The sequence below is a fragment of the Macaca fascicularis genome, chromosome 15 (genome assembly GCF_037993035.2).
Source record: "Macaca fascicularis isolate 582-1 chromosome 15, T2T-MFA8v1.1".
In the NCBI taxonomy this organism is placed as follows: Eukaryota; Metazoa; Chordata; class Mammalia; order Primates; family Cercopithecidae; genus Macaca; species Macaca fascicularis.
In genome coordinates this window covers 41,812,132-41,824,389 of record NC_088389.1, presented here as the reverse complement: position 1 = coordinate 41,824,389, position 12,258 = coordinate 41,812,132, and the positions used below count along the sequence as shown (strand labels likewise).

Sequence of the window (12,258 nt, the reverse complement as noted above, 5' to 3'; positions counted from 1 at the left end):
ACCAGGAGAAATAAGAAGATGGATGTTGCAAGGCAAAAGGCCATTTTCCCAAAGACTTTTTTCTTGGCACTGAGTCCTCAGCATGACAGCTTTGCTTTAATAAGGGGGCACCTGAAGTGGAAAGGCTGCACAGTCTACTGAGTAGCTGGGTCCAGAAAGAGGGAAGATGGGTGTGGTGGGATCCCAGGCTATACAAAGACTGGATGCAGATTCAGTATCTCAACTATTGTTAGCACATCTAAGTTCTGACTTCTACAGCTGCAGATAGGCTGGAGGCTTGGAGAATTACTGCATTCAGTTCCTTGCATTTACAACAGTGATCCTCCGTCACTTGATAACTCAAGCCCCAACATCTCACCTCAGAGCCTCCTGCCATCTACTGTACACTCCACCCAACCATTTTAGCAAAACGTTTCAACTTCCTTTGGTTTACCCTGAATTTCAGTCCAAATGAACTGTTCTTAATCTAGAAAAAGTTTACCTCTGTCTTGCTTTATGCTATTTCTACTATTCAGAGCACCATATATGCGTGCTTTCTCGAACAATTAATTCAACAGATATTGCTGAGAAGTTATTCTGTGCTAGGCAGTGGACCAGGCACAGAGATACAGCAAGGAAGGGCTAATGTTCTCTGTCCTTGAAACACTTAACATACACCAAGGTAGTCAGGCATTCAACATGTGATTGCAAAATGTGTGTTCACGTTTGTAATAAAGTATGGGACACTAAGGACACCTGTGGAAGGAAAACAACATAACCCAGGTATCAAAAAGAAACCTCCGTAAGCCTTTCTCATTATTTAAACCACTATTTGGTCTTCCTCTGCTAGCACTCTCCAAACTCTACTTTGTGTTACAATCACACTCTACTTGGTTTATCCTCTCTTTTGCCCTTTGAACTGTTTGAAACCAATGGCAGTATCTTCATCTTTCAGTCCTCCATTTTGACTGAACTTCAAACATTTTTTAAAAAATTGAACAATAAAGGTGATGTCCAGAGAAAAATAGCTGATTGGGCCACAGTCACAACAAAAACTAATAAAACAGTAGCCATTTTCTTTCTGATACTTGGTCCACAGTCAGTATGTTAAACTATCTTTCAAAATATTGCTTCCCAAGGGCATGCAATACTTTCTGTCCCAGATCCTTAACAACCACCCCCACCACCAATAAAAAGTGAGACCAAAGGACCTCTCAGTCAACAGAAATAAAAGGTTTCCTTAAAAATTCAGAGTAATACTCAGACAAAATTGGAATTAAGGCATATATAGTCATCACTCAGTGGGAAAAACTGTGTGTATGTAACTTTAATATGTGAATATTAAGAAATAAATTCTTTTGAGAAGACAAAATCACATCTCCAAGGCCATTCAGTAAAGAAGGACGTTTTGTAAGTTTTAGTTCTTTTTAAATAAAATAGAATATAAAAATATCTAGAATACTACCAAAATTTTGTAGGTGCTCCATTTATTCCATCCTACAGGGAATATTTGGTCTCTTTCCCTTCAGGTACTGCCTTTTCAACTTTCCTTCCAAACTAATTATCAATACTGCTACCTAAATGGTCTTCCACCAAACAAGTATGATGATGTCATTTGCTGGGATAGCCAGTCCTTTCCTCTTTCTCCTGATGACTTCTTCTGACTTTCTCCAGTCAAGCCAGTGTACCTCCTTGGGAAATTTTCTCACATTCCCTCCCCATCATCCAGGGTAAGAAACCAACCCTCTGCGCTCCTACAGCACATACATTTTTTAGGCTATTTTAAAGCCATCAATTTTAATGTTGTCTCTTCCCTGACATCCAATGAGCATCCTAAAAGCAGGACCATATTGTGTTCATCTTTGCATCCCAGAAACCAGTGAAGCCTATTTGGATGGTTAAGTGTAAGGACATCTAAAATAATACAAATATATTTATTCAGAAATTTTAAAAAATAATCAAAGTCATAAATATAATCAGCTAGCATTAAGCTACTGTCTGGATTTACTTGCCAGTCTTTCTTCATGAACACTAAATATGAAGTGATATTACAAATCTGTGATCTTATATTTATACAAAATAATGTGTGTATGTGTGTATATACATAGAAAGATACTGAAAGGATCCTCAACAAAATGTTCCTGGTAGCTGTCTCAGGGTAATGGAATTTGAGATTATTCTACTTTAATTATTTCATATAGCATTCTAATTTGCTATCATAAACATGGATGATCTTTATTTTTGGGGGAAAAAAAGCAATTGCGATTATATACTGTCACTTCCCAGTTTCTTAAAAAGTCAGCTTCCATTCTAAAGATATGTTAGAGTTGAAACTACTGTTCTCTACCTTTCATCATTTAAAATACATATAATATAATATAATATAACATAATATAATCTGAGTTTCACCTTCCTAAAATATTTCAGAACCATAAAGGGAAGCTTGTTTTATCTGCAAATAGTTTTTGTGGTCTGTATTTTACTGGATATTGCTATACGGCTCACTAGGTCGTGCCCATCCAAAAAGTCAGCTCAATGTCATGGAAACATAAAGGGTTCTAGAGTCAAACAGCATGGTTTAAATCTTGTTTTATAATTATTATGTCTCTGACATTGAGCAGATGACTGAACTACACTGAGTCACAACTGAGAAATTAAAATAATTTCTGCCTTTCAGGCTTATATTAGAAATAGTTGGAAATTTTGGTAAACTAAACTAAAAACATTTCCAATATGAGCATTCATTGGATATTCTAGATAAAATGTTACAGATATAACTAGCATCCTTTAAAATGCATGACTGAGATCAGAAAAACAGGAAAGGATATTTCCAGGGGCAAGACATGCAAGAAATAAAATAGAACTGGGAAATGAACAGGTAAGCCCTGGATCTAAATTTTTGGTTGGTATAGTTTGGATAAGGGAGAGCTATCAGTTTTGAGTAGCTTGAATATTTTTGTTCACCCCAGAAGGGGAGATGTGGCTTTCCAACTCTGCAAGGTAGTGTATTGGGACTAACACCTTTAAAATAAGGATTTTAAATGAGATTTTCAGGACCCCTGAAAATCTACATGTTTAGTGAAAGGGTGTACTAGGGAAAAAATATGTATATGCATATGTCTAGCTACTTACCTTAATAACATGACAATTAACATGATTTGACTTAACTGTCATTAAGACTTACTATCTTTGCCTAGGATGTAAGTGGAAATTTAAAACCATTTGCTTATACCTCACAAAGACTTCATGTTTGAATTTATACTGCTGAGTATGGTGTGAAAATGCCTGAGCTGAAAAATTAAGTGGAAAAAAAAAAAGATTCCAGGTTAGTGATGTTGCAGGGGTAACAAGACATTAATGTAAAATCACTCTGAGGAAGGACATGGACTTGACCCAGGGAGCCCATGATTCCCACAGATTAAAATCCACTGAACATGAAACATCTCAAAATTTAAAAACATAAAAAAAAGTAAACAAGGAATCAGTAATAAGGGTCAGTAAACAACCTAAGGGCTTTTTACTAAATTTTGACTTTAGTGAGAAGTATACAAATTAGTATTTTAGAATAAACAGAATACAATAACAATAAAAAATAAATAAAATTAGAAAATACAATTTTCGTAGTTAAAATGAACAAAGAAGAGACAAATAATGGAAGTTTAAAAATTCGATAAATCCAAGTGAAGGGAAGAAAGGAGGAAAGGAATAGATAAGCAAGGAAAAAATGGAAGTGTAAGTCATTATACTAATCAGATTAAAGTCAATTGGATGAAGATGGAGATTCTCTAGTCAGATTTAACTCAAGAAAGTTTTGCTGAAAGGTTAAAGGTAAAAGTGGGGACAATATTTACCAGGTACATGCTAACCAAACAAATTAATACTGTTTTCAGACTAAGGAAACATTTGGCAAATATGTTACTGTGACTAAAAAAAAGTCACCACATAATGATAAAAGGAAGATATTATGATTTAAAACCTGAATTTACCAAATAATGTGACCTGGAAATATACAAATCAATGACTTTTACCTAAAAAAAAGATAAATGCATGACATTGTGATATTTTAACACATTTTTCTCAATAATTTATAGATCAAGCAAACTAAAATATAATAATAATCTAGAAGATTTTGAGCAACACAAAAAAATTTGAGGTGATAAAAATTTATAGAACCCTGATACAGAACCAAATTATGAATATTTCCTTCTAGAATAGAGATGCAGACTATTTTTTAAAGTTTTTTTTTTTACTATGTCCTAGGCCACAAAACAAATTTAAACAAATATCAAAGTATCAGTATCACATAGAACATGAGCTCTGTCCACAATGCAGTACATTAACAAACAAAACACAAACAAATGAAAAAAGGTGAAACTTTTCAATCAATGGGATTTCTAACAAATAAGCAGAAATCTTAGATATTTGCCAACAGAATTCAGCAATGTATTAAAAACCACATACAATGTTAAAGAGGTGACTTTAATATTAGGTGGTCTCTTAATGTAATTCACAATATTTGTGAATTAAATAATTTTTAAAACAGTGATTTTTACTAGATGTAGAGTATTTTTCAAAACCCTGTGAAATCAGATTCCTTCATGATGAAAAAATTATAGTAAACTGGGAATAAGTAAAATGTAAAAAGTATCTTTTTGATCACAGGGTTATATTCAGAATGCCCAATTTTGCCATTGGTCTCCAGCCTAGTGCAGTTAGACAAAACATAGAAACAAAAAAAGTCTGAGGATTGAAAAGGAAACAAAAAACTATCATTATTCCTCATCTACTGGAAACAATATAGAAAAATTACTAAGAATCAACAATTGCTAGAATGACTAAAACAGTCTATGAGGACTTCCAAATACAATATAAATTTATATAACACTCAATTATTTTTTATTATCCCCAAACTATTAGAATACAAATATACCTACATGTAATTGTGTAGATGTGTGTGTGTATGTGTGTGTATGTAAATAGCTAGATAAAAAGCTATTATTTACTATAGCACTGACACCTATAAAATGCTTAGAGTAAGGCATATATTGCTAATAAAAAATCATCACAATTTTTATGAAGAAAGCTTTAAAACTTTACTGAGACTATAAAAGAAGACCTAAATAAATAAAAAGATAAACTGTGCATAAATGGGAAGACACAGTATCATAAAGATGCCCTTTCTCCTCAAATACACTGATGCATTCAATGAAATTAGAATCCAAATCTCAACAGGCATTTTTAAGGATGAAGCTTCACAAGGAGGTTCACATGGAAGAGCAAAGGGCTCTTTTGAAAAGGGAAACTATAGAATGAACTTACAATGTAAATTAAGACTTTTATATTGCTATGGAAATTACTATAGACTGCTACTGATAAAACAATAGATAAAAAATAGACCAATGAGGCCAGGCGGCGCGGCTCACGCCTGTAATCCCTTTGAGAGGCCAAAGCGGGCGGATCACCTAAGGTCGGGAGTTTGAGACCAACCTGACCAACATGGAGAAACCCTGTCTCTACTATAAATACAAAATTAGCCAGGCTTGGTGGCGCATGCCTGTAATCCCAGCTACTCGGGAGGCTGAGGCAGGAGAATTGCTTGAACCCGAGAGGCGGAGGTTAAAGTGAGCTGAGATCGCACCATTGCACTCCAGCCTGGAAAGCAAGAGCGAAACTCCGTTAAAAAAAAAAAAAGACCAATGAAACAAGATAACCCAGAAAAAAAAAATTATGAAAGTACTGAAATGATATATGCAAAGGCAGTATTGCAATTCAGTAGTGAAAGGATTAACTGTTATCTTAAAGAGGTTAACTAGTGCTGGACACATAATTTTAATACATATTTGGGGGAAAAACAATCCTTATTTCACATCATTTAAAAAACTATACTGTGGGCCAAGCACAGTGGGTTATGCCTGTAATCCCAGCACTTTGGGAGGCTGCGGCAGGTGGATCACCTGAGGTCAGGGGTTTGAAACCAGCCTGGCCAACATGGCAAAACCCCATCTCTACTAAAAATACAATATTAGCTGGGCCTGGTGGCATATGCCTGTAATCCCAGCTACTTGGGAGGCTGAGGCAGGAGAATCGCTTGAACATGGGAGGCAGAGGTTGCAGTGAGCCGAGATTGCGCTACTGCACTCTAGCCTGGGCAACAAGAATGAAACTCCGTCTCAAAAACAACAACAACAACGACAACAACAACAACAAAAACGTATCGTAGGTGCTTGAAACCATATAGGTACCAAACAAAACCTTAAAATTATTGAAAGGAAATAAAAGAGACTATTTTATTATCTTAAAGTAACGTTTATTCAACAACATATGAAAAACACAAATCATGAAGGACGTGAAATTCTCTTATCAACAAAGCAGCATAAACATAATGAAAAATTAGGAGTCATAGAGTATGAAATGGTATTTGCAATGGCTTTAATTATAAAGAATTAATATCTAGTATATGTAAATATACTTACATATTAATGTATAAAAGCAAAAGCAACTTAATTTAAAATAGGCAAAAGGATGAACAAACAATACGCATGACTAGAAACCTACTTGATCCACAAACGTGTAAAGATACTCAGGCTTGTTAGTAATCAGGGAAAGGCAAAATAAAACAATAATTAAGTATCATTTAATAACCATCAGATTGACAAAAAAAAAAAATTACATATTTGGCAGAATCAAGTGCTGGCAAGGACCTGAAGCAATGGGAAGCATTTGGGTAGATGTGTTAATTGATACAATCATGTTGGTAAATACTTTGGCAATATCTAGTAGTTGAAGATGCAATTACCTTAACCTATGATACCATTTTAGCCTTTTTTTCCTTCAGAAAACTCTTGCTATGGGCACAGAGGAAAAGAACACAAATGTTTAAAGCAACATTGTTGTAAATAATAAACACAGTGATTAAATAACAATATTAGGAATAATAAAAGAACCAACCTAGGTATCTATCAAGAAAAGAATGGCCAAATAAAGTATAATATATTCATACAATAAAATATTTATGTTAGTGAAAATACGCCAGATCTATTTGTAGCAATATGTGTGATCTCAAACAATGCTAAGGAAAAAAGAAAAACAGCCAGCTACAAAATAAGTATAGTATTTAAACATCTATGAAATTTAAAATATGTAAAACAATACATATGTGCAAAAAGTATAAAAATGTGCATGGGATGGAAATGAGATACAGGAGGAGCATACAGGTGGGTTTAAACTTGATCACTATTTATTCCTTTCACACCAAAAATAAAAGATATGAAGAAAATATGGCACAAAGTTATAATTTGACAAAGCTGTATAGTAAGCCTATGAATATTGGTTATAGTATAGTCTGTACTTTTCTATAAAAATGAAGTATTTTCTAATTAAAACAATAATAATAGCATGTATAGTCTTGGCACATCATCTCAGGCTCAAAAAGTGAATGTTTCCTTCCCTTCCCATTCTTGGCTGAAGGTTTATATACCAAGTGCCCAGACATACCCTCTGGTTCTTAGCTCAAGGCTAGACTGGAACACTTGGGCTCTTCCTGAGCCAAAGGCATCCTAGGTGGTCCCATCTTATGTCTTCTAACTCAGATAATCTGGGTGATAGGTCCAGACCTACACACATTCTCAGTGCAGAATTTTAAATGCTGAAGCAGTTTGTAGCCTGTGGAAAAGCTCAAGACATAAGGATACAACACTACACTCCTCATTGAATTAGAACCATGGATTGCAGAACTAATCATCACATCCTTCCCAGATTGTTCTTTCATAGATTTTTAAAAATGGATGGACAGAAAGAGGAAATGTCTTTTCCATGATCAATGAGTCAGCAGTAGTATTTCATAGGGAAATACTATGAAATTAATATAGAAAAACAAAGATTTGGAAGTCACAAGACACAAATTCCAAATCTTTCAACGGGTCTTTGTATGTAAGCTCTTTGTGATCCAAAACAAAGTCTTCTGATTTCTGTTCTGCTGTACTTTCAGAAAGCTTGGGGCTTCCGTCTTTGGAAAGCACCGTCTTGGAATGGAGTTAGACCGAACTGGTTCAAGTCCCTACTCCATGACAAAAATATTGTGACTATCGGCAAGTAGCTTAATCTTCCTAAGTGTTGTTAGTTTCCTCATCTGACAAGGAGGATAATTATTCAAGGGATTGTTCTTTTGGTTGAGACTGTACATAGAAAACATGATACATAGTGCCTAGCATATAATAAGTGGGCAACACATAGAAACTATGATTACTGTTTTTATTCCAGAAGATGGAGTTTCAAAGAAATATAACACAGTTTAGTTATAGAGACTATTTGAAGAGATAGACAATGATAAATGAATGCTATGATATGGAAACAATAGGATCAATAATGAGTATTTAAGGAGCTCAAAGAGAGTTTTCTGGAAGAAGCAAAATAGGGTAATGAGGCTGTCTCTCCCCTTCCTCCTATATGACTTTTATGTTTCTTATTTGACCTTCACAGTGGTATGGGACAAGAATCAAACATCCTAATTAGAAGACAGAAAAACAGACCCCCGCAAAATCACATGACTTGTCTACAGATTTCAGATAGGTTTTAATTGACTTATCATATTAACTACATACCAATACGCTTTAATTTATGCTTTTTAAATGCATATTTAAGCTTAAGTCATAAGGTGCTTACCCTCTTTATGTATGTATTAATATTTTAGATAATGATTTCACAACCTGTAATTAAATTTCAGTGTAAGTTGTGCTCTAAATTTGATATACATTTACCATCAATATGACTTTCTGAGGCAGAATACTGAGATTATTATCAATCAGAAATGCCAGCATTTTTGTTTCTAATTATCAGAAATACAACCCTCTGGCACATATGCCATTTGCGATATGTGTTAAAGAAAGATAGCTAAATGTAGAAAAAGGTGTTTTGTTTTGTTTAAAAAAGAAAAAAGGCATGAGGGCCAGGCACAGTGGCTCATGCCTGTAATCCCAACACTTTGGGAGGCCGAGTGGGGAGGATCACAGGATCCCAGGTGTTCTAAACCAGCCTGGGCAACTTGGTTAGACTCAGTCTCTACAAAATATGTTTTAAAAATTAGCCACTGTGGTGGTGCATGCCTGTAGTCCCAGCTACTAGGGAGACTGAGATGGGAGGATTGGTTGAGCCAGGGAGTTTGAGGCTACAGTGACAGCTATGACTTCTGCCTGGGTGACACAGCAAGACTGTCTTAAAAAAAAAAAAAAAAAAAAAAAAAGGCCAGGCACGGTGGCTCAAGCCTGTAATCCCAGCACTTTGGGAGGCCGAGACGGGCGGATCACGAGGTCAGGAGATGGAGACCATCCTGTCTAACACAGTGAAACCCCGTCTCTACTAAAAAATACAAAAAAATAGCCGGGTGAGGTGGCGGGCGCCTGTAGTCCCAGCTACTTGGGAGGAGAATGGCGCAAACCCGGGAGGCAGAGCTTGCAGTGAGCTGAGATCCGGCCACTGCACTCCAGCCTGGGCGACAGCGCGAGACTCCCTCTCAAAAAAAAAAAAATTGCAAAGATTCCACAGAACAACCCTTCAGAAGAGACAAACAACTTCATCACATTAAAATATATTAGCTACAAACATAAAATATTCAGATGCAGACTTGATGATTTACTACTAATGATCGTTGAAGTTTAAAAAGAAAAAACTGAAAATGGCATTCAAAATTTGATGAAATAAATCAGAAGTAGCCAAAATAATCACATCTCAGATGACCTGCTAAAATTTTAGTTCCAAAGAAAGAGTAAATTGGAAATTTCAGCTTGGTAGCAAGCTCCTGTTGCTGCAGTAGATGAAAAGATTTTGAGCTGGAGAGTGACTCTATATTTAAGAATATTCTGACGATGTTGGCAAGACTGGAAACAGGATATGGTTGAGGCAGGACATTAAGCCAGAAGCTGCTTCGGTCATCAAGATTGACATATGGGCCACAGGAGAATTGAAGAAAGGATGATGTAGAAACTCCTGAGTAGGGAGAATTGAGAGGGCTTAGGGTCCATCTGAATGTAGGAGGCACAGGAGGGGAAGGAGTTCAAGTGATAGCATAAGGCTTTCCAGATGGTTTTAGGAGCAGCTGAAAGGCACAACTTGACAAAAATGTCCTACTTTTAGACCAACAATGAAATAGGTTCTAACCTCCAGCAAAGCCTTCAGAAGCCACTAGCTTATCCTTCTGAAGGAAATCTATTCTACCTAGGTTCTTGAGAAAAGAGCCCTCATTTAACATTAACTCTGACTTTAACTTGGAGAAAATATAGTTTTATCATAGAAATTTTTCTGTGGAAAACATGATCTTTTTAGTAACTGTTGTACCCATCCCACTGTCCCCACCTTTTAACTTAAGGGAGTGACTTGGGCTTTTATTTTTCTCTCTGAAAACGTGGGATAGCAACACTTTCCTCAAAGAGCTGCTTAAGCTTCTGGAAAACAATGAAATATGAACACCACACACACACAGCTAGAAGAAGGAAGGTTATTAAGGTTTCTGTACTAATCAAATATGATGTTGGTGGATAAGAAGGAGGTCAGTGGGTGGAAGTTACAGGGACACAGATTTCACCCCAGGGTAAAGAGAAACGTTCTGGGATTCAGAATTTTCAGAAGCTGAAATGGGTCACCTGGAAAGAGAGCAAGCTACCAGGCACTGGGGGTGTTCCAGCCAAGTGAAGTAGCAGAAAAGATACTTTTCATCAAGCCGTGGCACACATGGTAGATCATGGCTCCATGTTCATGGGCTTGCCTAACCAAGATTACATTACTTATTTGTCTCTCCATCTCTTCTAGTAAGGGGACCATAGCATAAATTCAGTGGACAAGGATATTCATAATTAACCATTAATTGTAATGGATTAACATTTATTAAATGTTTATCATAGGCGGGACACATATGTGCTTTATAAATGTTCTCACACTTAATCTGCAGATAAATGCTGTGAAGCCAGGTTTATGACTGATTTGAAATAGGCTCAGAAAGGTGAAACACTGGCCCATGACTTCCTGGCTAATAAGTGAGGCAGCCAGGACAGAAACACATGTTTTCTTGTCTCTATGTTGAAGTTTATTGAGGAAAAGGAGGAGGAAGAGATGAGGCAAGAGGACAAAGTAGAGAGAGGAGGAAAACATTCACAAATATTAGCCAAGCACCTTAAATATGATCAGCCATAAATCACTCATGACACATGCCAGAAGTGAAAAACACAATGTAGAGAGGTACTTTTCATACTCACCCTTTTCCAGAGAACTACCCCTATCTACTTAGACAATGACTGGATAGCCCCAGTGGACTGGGATGTAGTCTGAAGAAAAGTTCTTATTTTATATCACAACGTGGCCATTTAAAAAATATAAAACATGCCTCCGTATTTTAGAACAAAATGAACACACAATAGAATGCATGTCATATTTATCATGTAACTTTGTGTATCCCCTGGGATTGTTACGTTTTTCTCCACCCCACTCCAGTTTTAGAATTATCACCAGATGAAGTGTATGCTCATTAGTCTAGATGTGGATAAAGTAGCCAACGAGCTAAATGAAATCATAAACCCTATAATTCTATCAACAAAATAGGATTCGAGGTTTACAAAACAACCATCATTCATGCATAAAAATCTCTCAAGATATTTGTATGTCCACCTATTTCATCTTCATTGGCAGAGCACTAAGTCTCCAGGGATTTTTGGTCTACCCACAATATTAGTAGTTCCAGTGCTGCTGAAACAAACTCCCTTTGGGGTAATACATCCAATATTCTCAGGAAAGTTGTGTTCTTTCCCAGGGTCCTTCAATGCTCATAAACTCCAACTCATTATTGCGTTGAGAGTCTGAAGACATTCTCCGTCCATTGCCCCTGCACCTGTTATCTTGCTGGCCTTAACCAAACAGCCCAAACCCTAACAGCAGCTGAAATAACAGATGGGCAGGAGAACTTGAGATTTTTTGACATCATCCTCTTGTTTATGAAATCCCCCCCAACTCTGGAATCTGATAGGAATTCTCTTCATTATCATTTTGTGATTTTTCCCATGGTACTTTTTTATTATTAAAAAAATTATTATTAAAAAGAATAGATACAGAGGTAGATGAAAGACAGGAATAACATCTTCATTTGAGAATGGTCATAAAGGAAATAGGGAGGGAGATGTGGTCATGTGGAATTGACATGAACATATATTTGCCTTGGAGGATAATTGGCAGTAGCCGTGTTCATTTGGTGGTTTGTTTTTGAGAAGTCAGAGCAGGTACTAGGAGGTCTTTAGGTCG

The 12,258-nt window shown here is 36.1% G+C and overlaps 1 protein-coding gene across 2 annotated transcripts in view; it reads left to right on the top strand.

The window, feature by feature from the left end:
- Positions 1–12,258, top strand: part of PAPPA (pappalysin 1) — a 246,711-nt gene that overhangs the window by 97,846 nt on the left and 136,607 nt on the right. The window lies entirely within an intron of this gene.